The sequence below is a fragment of the Chiloscyllium plagiosum genome, chromosome 7, assembly GCF_004010195.1.
Source record: "Chiloscyllium plagiosum isolate BGI_BamShark_2017 chromosome 7, ASM401019v2, whole genome shotgun sequence".
Lineage (NCBI taxonomy): Eukaryota > Metazoa > Chordata > Chondrichthyes > Orectolobiformes > Hemiscylliidae > Chiloscyllium > Chiloscyllium plagiosum.
The window spans coordinates 112108588-112124911 of record NC_057716.1 but is presented as its reverse complement, the minus strand read 5'-3'; positions in this window follow the sequence as shown (position 1 = coordinate 112124911).

Here is a 16324-nt window from a genome sequence, read left to right as displayed (position 1 = left end):
GGTCGATGTCGCAGGTTTGGAGATAAGTTACTCATTGTAGAATTCCCAGTCATTGACCAGTTATTACTTCCTGGTAAAAGTGCTGTATACATAGTTTCTCACGGTTGCTAAAGTTGGTTGCTCTGGACTGTCACAAAAGCATGTTAAAATTTTCACAAAAGTAATCACTGCCATGTTAAAGCTACAAATTTGTTTTGACAATTTAGGCAGAGTCATTTTCCAATAATTATGAGAATCTTCAAAATGCAGGTGAATTGAGGAAATTACGTTTTTATCAGGTCTCAGGAAATGGAATTTGTCGAATGTGCACGAGGTGGTATTTTCAGAGCAGCTTTTGTTCGACTCACAAGGGAACACGCAATTCTGGATTTGCAGATTTCTGAGGAGGCTGATTTGATTTGTGAAATAAAGATGCAGGAGATCCGAAGGGGGCATTTACCATAAAATGACATAATTCAACTTGCAGTTTGGGATAAATGATTAAATCAGATGTAATGATTTGACATGAGCGAGGAGCTGACTAGAGTTGATTGCAAGGGGCGCCTATCACGGACGTGAATGGAACAGAAATACGTGTGGTTTCTGCAATAATTGAAGACACATTGCAGAAATTCATACTACTGAAAAAGAAATATACTAACGGGAGGATGAGGAAAACATGACTGACAAGAAAGGACGGGGGCAAAAAAAAACAAAAGATAAAGCATAAAATGTGGTGACGGTTAGGGGAAACCAGGGATTTCGAAGCTTTTGCAACTAGCAGATGATGCTAAACAAAACATGTCAGAGTCTGATTGATCAGTAGAACTGACTGTCACTGAAAGCTGTCGACATCAAGTCATTCAGGATATTCAGTGCAGACACAGATACTTATTGATTAGTATGGAAGTCAACAGGTATGATAAGAAGGCAAGAGAATTGGGTTGGGAAACATATCAGCGACCATTGAATGGTGGATCAGACGTGATGGGCCAATTGGCCTAATTCTGCTCATATAATGTATGGATTTCTCGTGACGACCAAAGCACACCTTTGCACGAATCTCTGATTTCACAGATTGTATCTACTCTTGTTGCTGAGAAATACAGTTGTGACGCAGATCCACTGCTTCGTTGAGATTGGAATAGGGTGGTGGTTACAGAATAGAAACCAGATACTGATTCACAGAGAATTTGGAATATCGGTTCTAGCCATTCAACCATTTCACGTCACGCAGCCTGACTTTGAACAACGTTGGAATCTATTGTACACAAGTGGCTATCATGCATTTTATCTTCATAAAATGTTGCTTGTCCCTCTCAGTGTTACCCTTAAAGAGTATGCCCAGGCTGAATTTCTGTTCTTAATGTATGATCCTTCCACAATTTCTCTTTCCTGATCTCCATCCTGGTGATGTTAAATAATCTGGTAGAAGAGTTACAAATTTATATCAATGTGTTTGAAATAAAAGTTGCCATTCTGTTCGACAGTTATCCACAGTATTAAGAATCAACTCGTATTCCTATTTCATAATCAATACATATGAACTAACCTGTAAGAATGAAGTAGTTCCATCCTTAACAAGACGATCAGTGACAATAGCCACTGCAGCAAACCCCTGTAACCACATGTGAACTCTCTGGTGTATCAGGCAGGACGGTGACTACGTGAAAAAATTCCCACACACAGAGCAGTAGAATGGACTCACTCCAGCGCAATCTCGCTGGTGTCAGCAGATTGCTTTTACATTTTAAATCTCTTCTCACAGTTAGAGAACTGAAAAGGTCTCTGATCAGTCTGAACATGCTGGCATGTCTGAAGGTGGGATGACTAAGGAAATTCATTTCCGCATTTGCAGCAGAAAACTGCTTCTCCCCAGTGAGAAATCCCTGGTCAATCAGACGGTCTGATGATTTGGTGAATCCTCTCCGACGCAGGTAGCAGGAAAACGGCCTCTCCCACCTGTGAATGCAGTGATGTGTCAGTAGTTTGGATTGTTCTTTGTTGCCTTTCCATCTCCAAAATCCCCAACTACCAGAAGGATAACAACAACTCGTCCATGGGAGAACAATAATTCCCAGGATATTGACCAACGATTTCACACTGGAGAGAGGCTCTTCGCTTGTTCAGAGCATTTGTGAAGTAGTTTAATCAAACATGCGACTCACGCAGAAGCTAGTCGTGTTATGCAGTGACTGCAGACTTGGATTTTACAATCAATCACATCTATGACTGAATCAAGTTCTCACTGAGAGTTGCACCTTTACTTCTGCTGATAATAAAACAAAACTAACTGGCATAATTCAACATTTTGACAATTGTTTTCTTATTTACCTTGTATGATATTATTCTTGTAGTCTAACAATTTATAACATGATTATGTAACCCACCCTGTAATTAATTGACTTTTCCTCAGGCATTTCCCATAATTTTTTAGATGAAAGAAATGCGTGATTTAGTTGTACTTCTTGTAATTTCGTGACCAGGTTGAAGGCTCGTGATCTACCTTGGGAAGATCAATTAGGGGTTGTGAGATCACTTTGTAGAAAAATTACATATATTCTACCAGCAGACTCTTAGCACTGGTCGAGAGAGTGATGATAGAAAAGTATAGCAGGTCAGGGAACATCCACTGAGAAGGAGAATCGACGTTTCAGGCATAAACCCTTCATTAGGAGTCTCCTTGTAAATAGAGGAGGAGAACTCCTTCAAGTTAAGCATCCTTGGAAGAGGGTTGGCAGTCGGGTTAAATCAGCTGGGAGAAAGTGAGGACTGCAGATGCTGGTGATCAGAGTCGATATTGTTTGGTGGAAAAGCGCAACAACTCAGGCATCTACCCAGGAGCAGCAGAATCGACGTTTAAGGCAGAAGACCTTCGTCACGAATGAGCTTTAGCTTCTCTTTCCTTATCATTTAAATCCCTGGCACTCACAATCTGACCTGTGTACCCTCGACCTCCAACATTATTCCAATGAAACTCAATCAGAGCTATCAGAACATCAGCTTATGTTATTACACAGAAATCTAAACCTTTGGACTCAACATTGAGCTCAGATGTTTCTGAACCAAAAGAAAGCGTTGTTGACACCTGGAAATATCGATACATCAGGCCCATCTGTGCCCCATGTCCCCAAGTACCTTAAGTTAGCAAAGATCCATCAGCACCAGATATTGAATTAACATTGAGTAGACGTAAAATGGTGGTAGGGAAGAACAGTTCCAAGCATCTACAAATGTCTATCTGATAAAATGACTCCTAATTCTGCAAGTTCAAGCTCAGAGATGGTTGGAAGCTTGTGTGAGACAGTTTTAAAAGCAATAGACACTGATGAGCGTCCAGAAGCTTGGAGGTTGGCTAAAGTGATGCCATTATTTGGGATAGGTAGTAAGGTAAAGGCACAGAACCTTCAACCGGTGAGCCGAACATCAATGGTGGGTAAATTGTCAGAGAGGTTTTTGAGAGATATGAATGCCATACATTTTGAATGGCAAAGACTAATTGGGAATGGCCAGCATGGTTTTGTCCTTAAGAAATCACGTATTCTTGACTTGACTGACATTTTTGAAAAGGTAACAATTATGATTGAAACGGCATAGTTATAGATATTATCTGTATTGATTTAAGCAAAGTGATCAATAAGGTTCTGCATGGTTGACCGGTTAGTAACCGCAGACATCATGAGATCCAGAGGCACAAATCAAATTGGATTCAAAATTAGTTTGTCGGCAGGATGAAGGTGGTAGTTGTGGGGAATTTGGATTTGGACTCACGGCCTGGAACAAGTTCTATGATACAAGGGAAACACTGGATCCGTCGCTTTCATAATTTATACAAATGATTTGGATGTAAAGATTGGAGGTATCGTTAGGAAGTTAACAGATGACATCAAAATAGGTGGAGCAGTGCACAGCGAGAAAGGTTATCTAAGAGAACAACGGGAACTTGATAACATGGCCAATGGACCGAGTAGTGGCAGATGAAATCTAATTTAGATGCATGTGAGGTGTTTTTGTAAAGCAGGATGTTTACAGATTATGGTAGCAACATGGGATGCATTACCAAACAAAGGGATCTTGGAGCGCGGGTACATATTTCCGAGAAATTAGAGTTGCATGTGGACAGGGTGGTGAAAAAAGCAATTGGGACTCTTCGCTACACTGGTCACTACATAGGGGACGAAAGTTGGGATGTCATGGTCAGAATATTGCGTTTCATGCCAGTCTACGTGTTGCAAGTAAGATCTTCCTCAACTTGAGAGGATGCAGAAAACATTGTCAAGAACTTTCACCGGCCTAGCCGGGTTGCGCTACATGGAAAGCCTGAATATGCTGGGCTTTTTTTCATGTCGCTGTTAATGGTACCTGCCTGAGGGGTCACCTTACAGAGGTTTACAAAATCATGTGTGGCATGAATAATGTGAAGAGCGAAGGGTTTTTTTTGGGTGGCTGTGGAATGCAGAACTAGAGGGCATATGTTGAAAGTGAGATTGGAAAATATTTGTAAGGGAACTGAGGGGATAACCTGTTCACAAAGAGGGCGTTGCGTGCATGGAATGATCTACCACTTAAAAGGCAAATGGACGGGTTTTCAACAGGAAGCGTTTCGAGGAATATTGTCCAAATGCCGGTAATCAGGTCGAGATTACCTTAAGATATCTGGTCGGCATAGATGCGTTGAACTAATTGGTCTCATTCTGTGCTGTACATTTGCCTGATCCAAATCACTGAAACTTCTCTGAACTGCCTCCAAGTATATCTCTCCTGAAGTATACCCAGTACTGCAGTTGCAGTCTGACTAATTCCGTTTGCCTTTGCATCAACGCTTCCCTACTTTTACTCTACTCGTTTAGCAATAAAAACTATTTTTTTCTTTGCCTTCCTGACTTACTGCTCTATCTGCGCACAAAATTTCAGCTTTTAATGCACAAGACCACGAAGATCGCTCTGCTTCAAAACAGGCTGAAGGTGTTGCCCATTTCTAGTCGATCGTACGTTGTCTTTCTAATCCTTCAAACAGAATCAATAACTCAGAGGTAGCCACGTTCGTCTTCACGTGCCAAATTTTGGCTGGTTCACCCAACGTACCCTCATCCATTTGCAACTTTATGTCTGCATTGCAATTTCTTCTCCCAACTATTTTTAATCTCATCTGCAAATGTCGCTATAGTACATGGCATCGCTGTAGATTTTAAATCGATGTATGCCTGAGGACTGAACAATGTGGCACCCCATTCTTTGCCGAACAAATACAAAAAGCATTTTCCCAAGCCTTTTGTCGTTTGGTCAATCCTCTAACAAAACAATAGATAACTCCCAGTACTCTGGAAGATCTCACGTTATGCTAACATTTTGTGTGACAACGCCACAGGATGGGTCGCCTGCAGTCAAAGTTGGATCAAGATCCTTTGTGCTATGTGGCAGCAATGCTAACCACTGAGCCTACATGCCACTCTACTGGAAAGGCACCGACACATAGACACTGAGTGACTGTTTTCCAATGAACAGACTGTGGAAAGAGGTTGAGGCAGTTCCACAGTCTTAATTTCAATTGGTTCCAAAATTTGTAGATGGACGCACAAAACAATTTTCTAATTATTTGATGTTTGTAAGTTACAGCCTGCTTCACAGTTAATTAACTGAAATATAAGGAATTTCACAGATTATTCCTCATTACCGATTCATGAAGAAGGGCTTATGCCTGAAACATCGCTTGTCCTGCTCATCGGATACTGCATGACCTGCTGTGCCACACTCTCGATTCTGATCTCCTGCATCTGCAGTCCTCACTTTCTCTTAATTTCACAAGTTAGTCAAGAACGTAGTTCTTAGAACTAAGGCAAGGATCCAAGATGTTATTGGTGGAGAGATCGGAGCCCACATATATTATTAGTAGATGTGATCCATAATTACCATCCTTGCCTTTCCCCTCTTAGATTTCACAGCAGCAGCTATGAAATCTCTTTGAGAGCGCACCTGGATTCTCCATGAGAATTCTTTGACTTTTTATGATTTCAAAATCAGCAGTTGTCTTCTTCCAAATCCTCAATGTCAGTAGGGAAAGGACCTGAGACATATTGTGAACTTCCCTGTCATGGTGGGACGATCTTCACCACACTCACGTAAATCATTATTTTTGTCTTTCCTCTGGCCTGAGCTACAGTATCTGCACATATGAATAATTATTTTCACATATGGGAGGCAGAGCAGAGACAGGAGAACTCTGAACTGTGTTAGTTCAAAAGACTCCAATGTCGCATTATTTGGAGACAGTAGGCATAGCTACTCACTGCGCATTGAATTTTTTTACCTAACATTCTGTGATTCCAGTGAAACAAATTGAGATTAATGTTTCATTTTCTCACTTCTTGCTTTTTTAACTTAGTTTATGGTCAGCTCTAGTTATGAGTTTAATGACAAGAGTTTCTTGTTTTGATTCCCTTGTGTAATATTGTATTACACTGTGCACCAGCACTTTCTAGCCGACCTGCACTTCAGTTTTATAATTGATGTCCTAATTCGTATTACGCTCTTGTTCACACAATGAAAACACACAATGTAGAAAGTGAGGACTGAAGTTGCTGGAGATCACTTTCATAACGTGTGGTGCTGGAAAGGTATAGCCAGTGTGTCCGAATTCGAGGAGCAGGAGAGTCGATATTTCGAGAATCAGCTCTTCATCAGACATGATGATGAGCTATGCTCGAAATTTCGACTCTCATGCTCCTCAGATACTGCCTGACTGGCTGTGCTTTTCCAGCGCCACTCGTTCTGAATATAAACATAAAAATGTGAAGATACATAATCAACTTATTCCAGACGGTTCGACTCATCAATTCCTGTCTGGAACTGTTCAGGACTCACAATCGATGCTGTACTATTGCACTAGTTTTAGTGCATTCCAATCTCCTGATTGACAGCAAACTATTTTTCAGTTCTATTCGAGCATATCACCATATCATTTTAATTTCCAGGTTCACTTCTCACTGTCACAGAACTACTAAAGCTCATTAAGAGCCGATTTGTACGATCAAGCCTGCATGACCTCTATTCTCTAGTGACAAACTATAGCCTTTTCTCCACATCTCTCTACACCACCATTACCATACAAATAATCATGAAATGACCTCTTGGAATGCCTCAATGAACCTGCCTCCTTCACAATTCCAGGCAGTACACACCATACTTTACTACTCGTTCAATGACAAAACATGTTTTTCATATCGCCCTTGCTTCTTTTGCATGTTGGACATCGATCCCTCATTCCCCCCATCACAGGGATAATGTGAGTTGGGACCATGGGATGATACTGCATGAGATGTATTCACCCCTCACTTCCTGGCATAACAGGGATAGGGAAGGGTGACTGTCCTGGGGGAAATTGCGTGAATCGCACTAATCCCTCTGATCTCCACATCAAGGGGGTATAAGATAATGGAGCCATAGTGTCTGTGAGAGAGTAGGTAATCTGGGCTGTGTCTGCTACTGGCGACAGTGCCGAGAATGTGGTACTGCAAATGCACAGCAGGTCAGGCGGCATCCAAGGAACAGAAAGAGCGACGTTTCGGGCAACAATCCTTCATCAGGAATGCAGGCTTATGCCCGAAACGTCGATAATCCTGCTCCTCAGATGCATCCTACCCTGTTGTGATTTTCCAGCACCATGCGCTCCACTCTCATCTTCAGCATCTGCAGTCCTCACTTTTGCCCTTTGGATAATATGATCACTGACTGATCCCAGTAAAACGTACAACAGCATGATTGTTTAATATCATGATTCAGCTTTAGACAGTTTCCAGGATGGGGGAGGTCTTGGACATCAGGGAACAGAACATTCAGCAGCAAACAAAGAAGAATGCTTTGGTTAGCTGAGTTTTAAACAGAAGATATTCATGGAATAGCGAAATGGAGAAGGGGGATGGTGACGCATGTCTTGGTCCTCTCAGTGAAAATGTGAAAATGAAAATCACTTTTTTTTTGATGATTCATACAATGGAAGCGTCTTGATGAGAAATAGGACAATCCAAAGATTAACCCTTGGTGACACCATGTACAAGTAGTGGAAAAGGGGATCGCAGATGGGTCAATAGTCTGTGTGGACAAGAAAGTATGCGGTTATTTCTGAGGATAGATTCTGACCGTGAATCTAGAAGCGTGAAGGACGGTACCAGAAGGCAGAGAGAGGACAATTGCAGACACAGTGAACATGGGGGAATTGGATCATTGCTAGTTTCGTGGGAAGAAGGCTATATAAATAAAATTGGACAAGATGGGCTCTGACATGGCTGGATAAAGTTACAGGAGCAGACCCGTTAAAAGAATAAACTCTAGAATAAACCCAAATTACAGCATGATGCTGCCAATAGTGGAAATCTAAAATACAAACACAGTTGCCGGAAAGTTTTGGTAGGTGTGAAAGAATCTCTGAATAGAGAAACAGAGTGAGCATTTTGAGTTAAATATGAATTGTCTTTGGAATTATATTGCTCCACAGATGCTGTCGGCCTTTGTATCTTTCACAGGACCTCGTATTTTTTAAAAGTAATTTAAAGACTTGTTCAGTGATGGGTGGATGGGAGGGAGCCAGCTGAATCAGATCGCTTCGATTTCACTGACAGAAAACCTCCATGAGCTCCTCGCTCTTGTTGTTGGAGGTGAAGATGGAGGAAACAGGACGAGCAATTCAAACAGACCACCTGATATCTGAGATACCAGAATAAACTCAGCATTTTCCAGTTAGCATACAAACTGGAGGAACAGTCTTCAGGTCTCAACACTGAGTTCAACAACTGAACACCAGGAACGCTGTCCTCCATTCGGAATTACCCTGTTTAAGTTACTCACTTACCTCTCCTCCTATTTTCCCTCTCACATCTTCCTCCTACTGATGTCCCCTCCCTCCATTCCAACTGGGAGCTAAACAGAGTCTTGGTGATTCGGCTTGCTATCAACAGAACTAACATAACTTTTCTTTTTAAACTTAACTTTTGCACTGCCTGTAAATCTATACATCTCCATGCCACCACTAGCTCTCTGGACACGTTTACAACATTTCACGTCCTCTTCCTACTCCTTTCCTAGATAATAATCATTCCCAGTCCAATTCAGTGCCAACGCAGATTCAGATCAGACTCAAAACAATTATTACTTTTCTCTCTCCATAGGTGAGTCAGACCTGTTGAGTTTCTCCAGCAAGCAGTTTTTCTTTCAGGCCTCGAACATCTGCGTGACTATAAAACAAAGCGGATTGATTTCACATTGCAAAGAATGTTAGCCCCAGTAGCTGGTCTGGAAGCAGTCAACCTCAGCAGAGACAGAGCCAAGTTAACAGTATTCAATACAGTTTGCGAGTAACAAAACTCAATCACGGTAATTACTTGTGAACTTATTTATATCTGAACAGATTGATGACTGAGAAAAGCCCTTCCCACACTTGGAGCAGCCTGGGAAGGGCTTTTCTCTCCCTAATGTGAATATGCTGGTGCTTTAGCAGATTACAATTTTTTTTTTCTGTATACTGGACAGCTGAATGGAATCTCCCTGGTGCGATTTGCTGGTGAACCCAGACCAAGTGAAAGCATCTAAATGGTTTCTCGTCAGTGTGAACGCGTTGATGACTGACCAGTTTTGCAAGATATTTAAATCATTTCCCACAATTCCGCCGTGGAAATGTTCTTGCATTACTGTGAACCTGTTGGTGTTTCAGCAGGTGGGATGGCTGAGTGAATCCATTGCCACATTCAGAACATATGAATGATATCTCGCCAATGTGAACACGCTGGCGTTTTAGTGAGTGTTTTGCTTGAGTGCTTCGCTTCCCACACTCCGATTGAGTGACTGATCTGTTCTCAGTGTGAACTTCCTGATTTGCCGTCAGGAGGGATAAGTCACTGAAAACCTTCTCATGTTCTGCGCAGGGGAACCGCCTCTGTTCATTGTGATTGCACCGATATGTGTCCAGGTCGGATGCGTATTGATGTGCATTCTACAACCAACATACTTCCACACTTTCACCCCACTACGACAGAACCTGTGGTGAAAGTGAGAACTGCAGACTGTAAATCAGCGTCAAGTGTGTGATGCTGCAAAAACACAGCTGGTCAGGCCGCATTGAAGGGGCAGGAGAATCGACGTTTCTGGCACATGAAGGGCATCTGTCTTGAATATCGATTCTCCCGTTTCCCAGATGCTGCCTGACCTCTTTGCTTATCCAGCACCACACTCTCGAATAAGACTGACGCCCACACAGGGAAAACAAAGTTTCTCCCCACTGTAAATGGTGCTTTTAATTTCCGTGTTCAAAATCCAAAAATTATTCAAGTTACCAAAAATGTGTGAAACTATGAGATTCTGATGTGATCTTTTGTGATGTGAATTTTCTGATGTTAAATTCTTCCCTTACAAAATCCTGTGAATGTGACTGAAACGAGAAGGAATTGCATGAGAGAAGTCCCGCCAAACAGAAATTTCAATTTAAGGTCTGCCACTCTTATAATTGCTGGAGATAAAACAGTTGAATCTGAAAGCTGTCTGATTGGCACACGAATATCCTTCAGAGAAGAAACGACAATATCTGTTGTGGCGTTTTTTAGAGGAGGGAAAGAGAGAGGGATTGACAGAGATAATGATTTTTTCGGGTTCCATAGGTGGGATTTAGAATCAAATCCTGAACCTTCTTTAAGTATCCTGGCAGCAGGTGTCTGTAAGTAACTTTATCACCGATTCAATTCCAAATCGCAGACTTAACTGACGTGTGTGCCATCCACTTATAAATTTCCATAATTAAACAAATGAGTCTTTTGTCCTCGCTATAACTTCATTCCAACACCATTTAATCTCTCTCTCTTTGTTTAACATCTGTTGCTGACACACATTGCGCAAACATGCAGAATGTAAGAGTTGCTCACGCTTCTGAGAGTTTTGGATAAAACAGATTTCTAAGCCTTCTTCCTATTAGTTCACTCGAAAAGGGTTATGGTGCAGTTGTGCTGATTTGGGTAAACTTTCTTGGGAGACCGTCACTTTGAATACAGAGTTGACAACATTTTCTCCTCCTGTGAGCTAGTAAATGATGGCCACACCATTCGAACTGCTAAACATCGTCCCTTTTTGCTATTGGCTGATCCTTTATTTGAAGATAGTGTTTGTTCAAAGTATTGAGTTTCAGCTGTGACTTAACAGAGCCGCAGATCAATGAACACACACGTCTGGATGACAGAGGGAATTGGAGTACAATATTTAGGAAGGATCACTAGATTTTAATCTTTACTTGCTTTTTCTCCACAGGTTGTATCGGACTTTAATTTCACCCGAGAAGGCATTGTTTCTCTTGCAAAATTAGTTGCTTTATCCTTCTGTCTTTCCTACAGTGTTGCCTAATCAAGAAGATGTGAGACATCACCGGTTAGGTTTAGAAGATCTGACAGTTCTGAACAATTCATTTGTCTGTGATTCTTCCAAACCGTTGACAAACTTGTTTGCTGCCAACATGGTGGCGTTACATGCTCATCACACACCTTTGCCCCTCAGAAGAATGGCGGCAATTATCATAGGCCCAACATTTTAATGAGATCCCGCTCACCATACTTCGAGTAAGGGAGAGATAAGTACTTGATTAGGATTTGAAAGAGACTTATGTGACATGTTTACAAAGCCTGCTGAGCATTCTCCAGATTCATCGCTTGCTCCACCAAGTCATAATGTTTCCACTTGTAAATGAAAAATGTGATCATCCCTCTGTTGTCATTCATCTTTCTGCGTACGCTTCCTCTATACGTCTAGATTACACCTGCACGCTACTGTCCTGTCATGTCGATAGCAGACGTTCACCAGGACATTGGGTTTACATGAAGCCCTTGAAGGATCGAAACGTATTTTATGAATTTGCTTTTATGTTCCTATAGACGGAACGTGACGTCATGAAATTCGTAAATACATATCTTACCAACGTTAACCATTGCATCTGTTCGCTTGTTCGTCACATTATACTGTTTTGAATGCAAAATGGCAGATCCTGTATTCATCATCAAATATAACGTGGCAGATTGCTTGGATGACAATGCAAAATAGAATTGTTCACGTATTTCTATTTTTCACGGCACATATTTATTTAATTTCAATATTTTGAAATTGATCATGTGCCACGTTAATTCATTTGAACATTTTTAATAAATCAGTATACCTTCACTTCAGATTTTGTCTCATGCTCTTATGTCCATTTTAGTTTATTACTTTAAATTTAGCTCGTTATGTTACTTTTTATCCGCTACAGAGTTCCATTTCTTATCGGTGGCCAAACTTTGAAACATACAACAATTCAGCTGCTAGTCTCCTTTTCAGGTCCTTGTCAAAATGACTTTTGAAGTCCATGCATTGACTGCAATTAGTCAAAGCTGCTCGTTGGTTCCTCAGAGAATTGTCGAAGCTTTGACGCATCACTTCCCTTGGATTCAACCATGCACTTCCAAGTATTTAGAAATCTCATTCTTCACAATTGATTCTATGACCGAGGGTAGTCTAATCGGTCAGTAATATTCCATCTTTTAGGAGAAAGTGAGGTCTGCAGATGCTGGAGATCAGAGATGGAAATGTGTTGCTCGAAAAGCGCAGCAGGTCAGGCAGCATCTAGGGAACAGGAGAATCGACGTTTCGGGCATTAGCCCTTCTTCAGGAATGAGGGAAGTTGGTCCAGCAGGCTAAGATAAAAGATAGGGAGGAGGGACTTGGGGGAGGGGCGTCGGCTAATGCCCGAAACGTCGATTCTCCTGTTCCCTAGATGCTGCCTGACCTGCAGCGCTTTTCCAGCAACACGTTTCCATCTCAATATTCCATCTTTTGCCTTACTCACTTGTCAGACAGGAGAGTCTCGTTAGCGATTTTCCAGTCATCTGGCTTCCTGCCTGATACGAAAGATTTCTGAAAAAAAATCACCATGAACGCCTCCACTGCCTCAGCAATTCAGTAATTTCCCTGAGCACTCTGGTGTGTAGTGCATCTATTCCAGGTAATTTATCCACCTTACAGCCATTCAGTTTTTCTAGCGCCTTCTCCTTGGTTATTGCCACCATACGCAGCTCTGCCCAATAACTCTGTTGAAGTTTTGGGATATTTCTCGTGCCTTCCACCATGACGGCTGCCACGATGTTATTTTTCAGTTCCTCAGCCGTTCCCTTGTTTCCCACTACGATCTCTCCAGAATTATTTTCCAGAGGCCCGATGTCCACTTTTGTTGTTCATTGCGCTTTATATAGCCAATGAAACGCTTGCAGTCTTCTATTATATTACTGGCCAGAATACCCTCAGATTTAATCTTCTCCCTCTTTATTTATTTGTTGCTATCCACTATTCTTTGCAGGCTTCCCAATCCTCTGGGTTTCCTTTGCCTTTCATCATATTATACACCTGATTTTTCGATTTAATGTTACCCCTGATTTCCCGAGTCAGCCATGGTTGCCTCAAGCTCCCTGAGTCATGCTTCTTTTTCCTCGAGGTGAATCTCTGTCATGTCTGTTGAATCAATCCCAGAAACTCCTGGCATTGCCATTGCACTGTTTTATTTTCTTGATAGGCTCTGCTACCAGTTATATTAACACAATTCCTCCCACATGCTTATATCGTTTCCTCTATTCAGCTGGAATAACATGACCTCTGAGTCTATCTGCTTCTTTTCAAATTGCATAGTCAGTTCCATCATATGATGATCGATGGCCCTGAAGCATTTATTTACCTTGAGTTCCCTTATCACATCTTTCTGAAGGCACCATACTCATGTTGCATCGAAGTTGTGCTAATGGAAATGAATGCTCAGTCTGGGAAAAAAGGTATCTTTCGCTTAATAGGACGTTGCACAAAAATGTAGAGATCAGGTTATTTTAGAATTGGTGTTCTGTGGTGAGAGTGCTAATTGAAATCTTGCTGTAAAGTGAATATTGGGGGTAGGGATTATAACATGCTGAATGTTCAACTATTTGTTAATTCAAAACGGTTTTGTTTGAGACAATGAGCGGTATACACTAGAGTCATTCAAGATATGAAGTCATGAGGTGCAAGTTGCTTTCAGTGAAACAAATTTAATGGAAGACAGGCAATATTTGTGAGTGGTAGAAACACTCTTTCTTGACCTGTATTTACACATCCCGCCAAGGCTCAAACAGCAAGAGAGCAGTTGAAAGAATGCAAGACATTTTGGGATATCATGGATTATTGACGTCTAAGATCCTGCAAAGGATAACCAATAAACTAATGCAAACACCAAAAAACAAACACAACCGCAAATTAACAAGAAGCATAACGCCTGACGAAAAGCTTCTTCTAATGTTTACAAATAAATACTAAACAGAAAGTGAGGGCTGCAGATGCTGGAGATCAGAGCTGAAAATATGTTGCTGGAAAAGCGCAGCAGGTCAGGCAGCATCCAAGGAACAGGAGAATCAACGTTTCGGACATAAGGTGGATAGCAAGAAGGTTTTTCTCAGAAATGGGGGGCTGAATTACTGGGGGTCATGGGTTCAAAGTGATAGGGCAACGTTTAGGGGAGATATGCATGGAAGTTTCGAAACACAGAAGGTTACGGATGCCTAAAATGCGTTGCCAGTGGAAGTGACAGCGGCGAGCAAGATAGTGTCTTTCAAGACGCACCTGGAAAGATGCATGACTGGGCTGGGACCGATGTGACACAGACTCTTAGAAAATCGGCGACAGATTTAGACAGTGAATGTGGATCCACGAAGGTTTGAAGGGTCAAATGTTACCCTGCAGCAGTTTTTTTTGCTTCTTGTGTTTTGATGTGCTATGTTCAGCGACTCATGCACGTTCATGTCACCCAATTTATGATAATGAAGAAAGCAGTGACATGAGAATGCGATGCATTCATCAGAATAGATCGCTGTCCAGCAAAGGGCCTTTTAAAAAAACAAAGTCCTCTCATTACGGATGACCAAGTTTTAAGATTAAATATATCTCGATTTTGCAACCCTATTCCGATTTAGATAGCATTCAGTATAATATGCAAGCTCACTTATAAACTATTATTTTCTTCCAATAATGTGGAATCTCTGCTGTTTCGACACTGTCAGTGCAAGTGATCTCAGCACTAGATATTTTAAAAAGCAGAAGTTGTGGAAATGCCCGTGAATGTTCTTTTAAAATCTATTGACTGTGTTGAAGTTGAACTAAATCATTAATCACGAATAATTTCTGGGACATAATGGATCTGTCATTGTAGTGTGAAAGGTAAAGTTGACAGAAATGTGTCACAAAAATTTTTAAAAATAATTGCAGCAGATTTTAATGGATTGGTGAAGATGATGCTAAATGAACAGCTGAGAACAAGCTTCTCTTTCGTTGTTGGTGTTGTTATGTATAGAGAAGAGACCCAAGTATTAGGAAACAATAACCCGAGATAAGGGAGAGATGATGGCCTGGTGGTATTACATTTGGATAGTTAATCCAGAGACGCAGGCAGCATTTTGGGGACGCAAAGCTGGAATTCCTGCAGAAAGTTAAAACTTACTTCAAAAATCTGGAATTAAGCTTTTAATATATTCATGAATCAATTATCAGTATTCAGGACAAAATTCTATGGGAGGAATTGTAAACAGAGAGGGATACTTTTGTCTTTACCTGCCCTGGCATGCATGTGAATCCAGACCCACAACGATGTAGTTGATTCGTAACTGGCTTCTTGGCAGTTACAGATTGGCCATAAATGATGACCTCATCAACCACAACATCGTCTGCTGAATGAATGGGAAGAAAAAATGACGGAGGCGAACTGGCACAATATTCTACGTTGTTTCATAGTAACTGAAACACACAGTCATGAAAGTACATCAAGGGAGCTATGTTAATTCTTGTGTTAGTTATTTTGACATTAAATTCGTTTGAGTCAAAAAGATGCAAATTGAGTATGTGTACATTTTGGAAAGAAGAAGTGTCGAACATAACGGTGCAATTGTGCAGTTATGGGCACGACTGCAAGTTTTGATTCTCGCCTCGGAGTTTGTGAAGTTTGTACGTTCTCTGGATGTTCTGCTTTCTCCTATAGTCCAGTGACGTGCAATTTATGTGAACAAGACTTGCACAATTAAACAGTAGCATGGTGTTTCAGGTGGATTAACTATCAAAATGTTGGTTTACTGGAATAGGGTGGCGTGCTCTTCGGGTGGAGATAGAAACTTGTTGGGTGAAATGACTTTCATCTGCAAGGTACGGCAATGCCATGCTTTAAGGGATGACCTTTCATGCTTGATGAAAGAGCTCAATTTTCTGAAGCAAATCTCTCTGCAGAGGAAACGTAGTTTGAGAAAACCCACAAGACCATGACAAAGCGGTTACAAGCTAAAACATG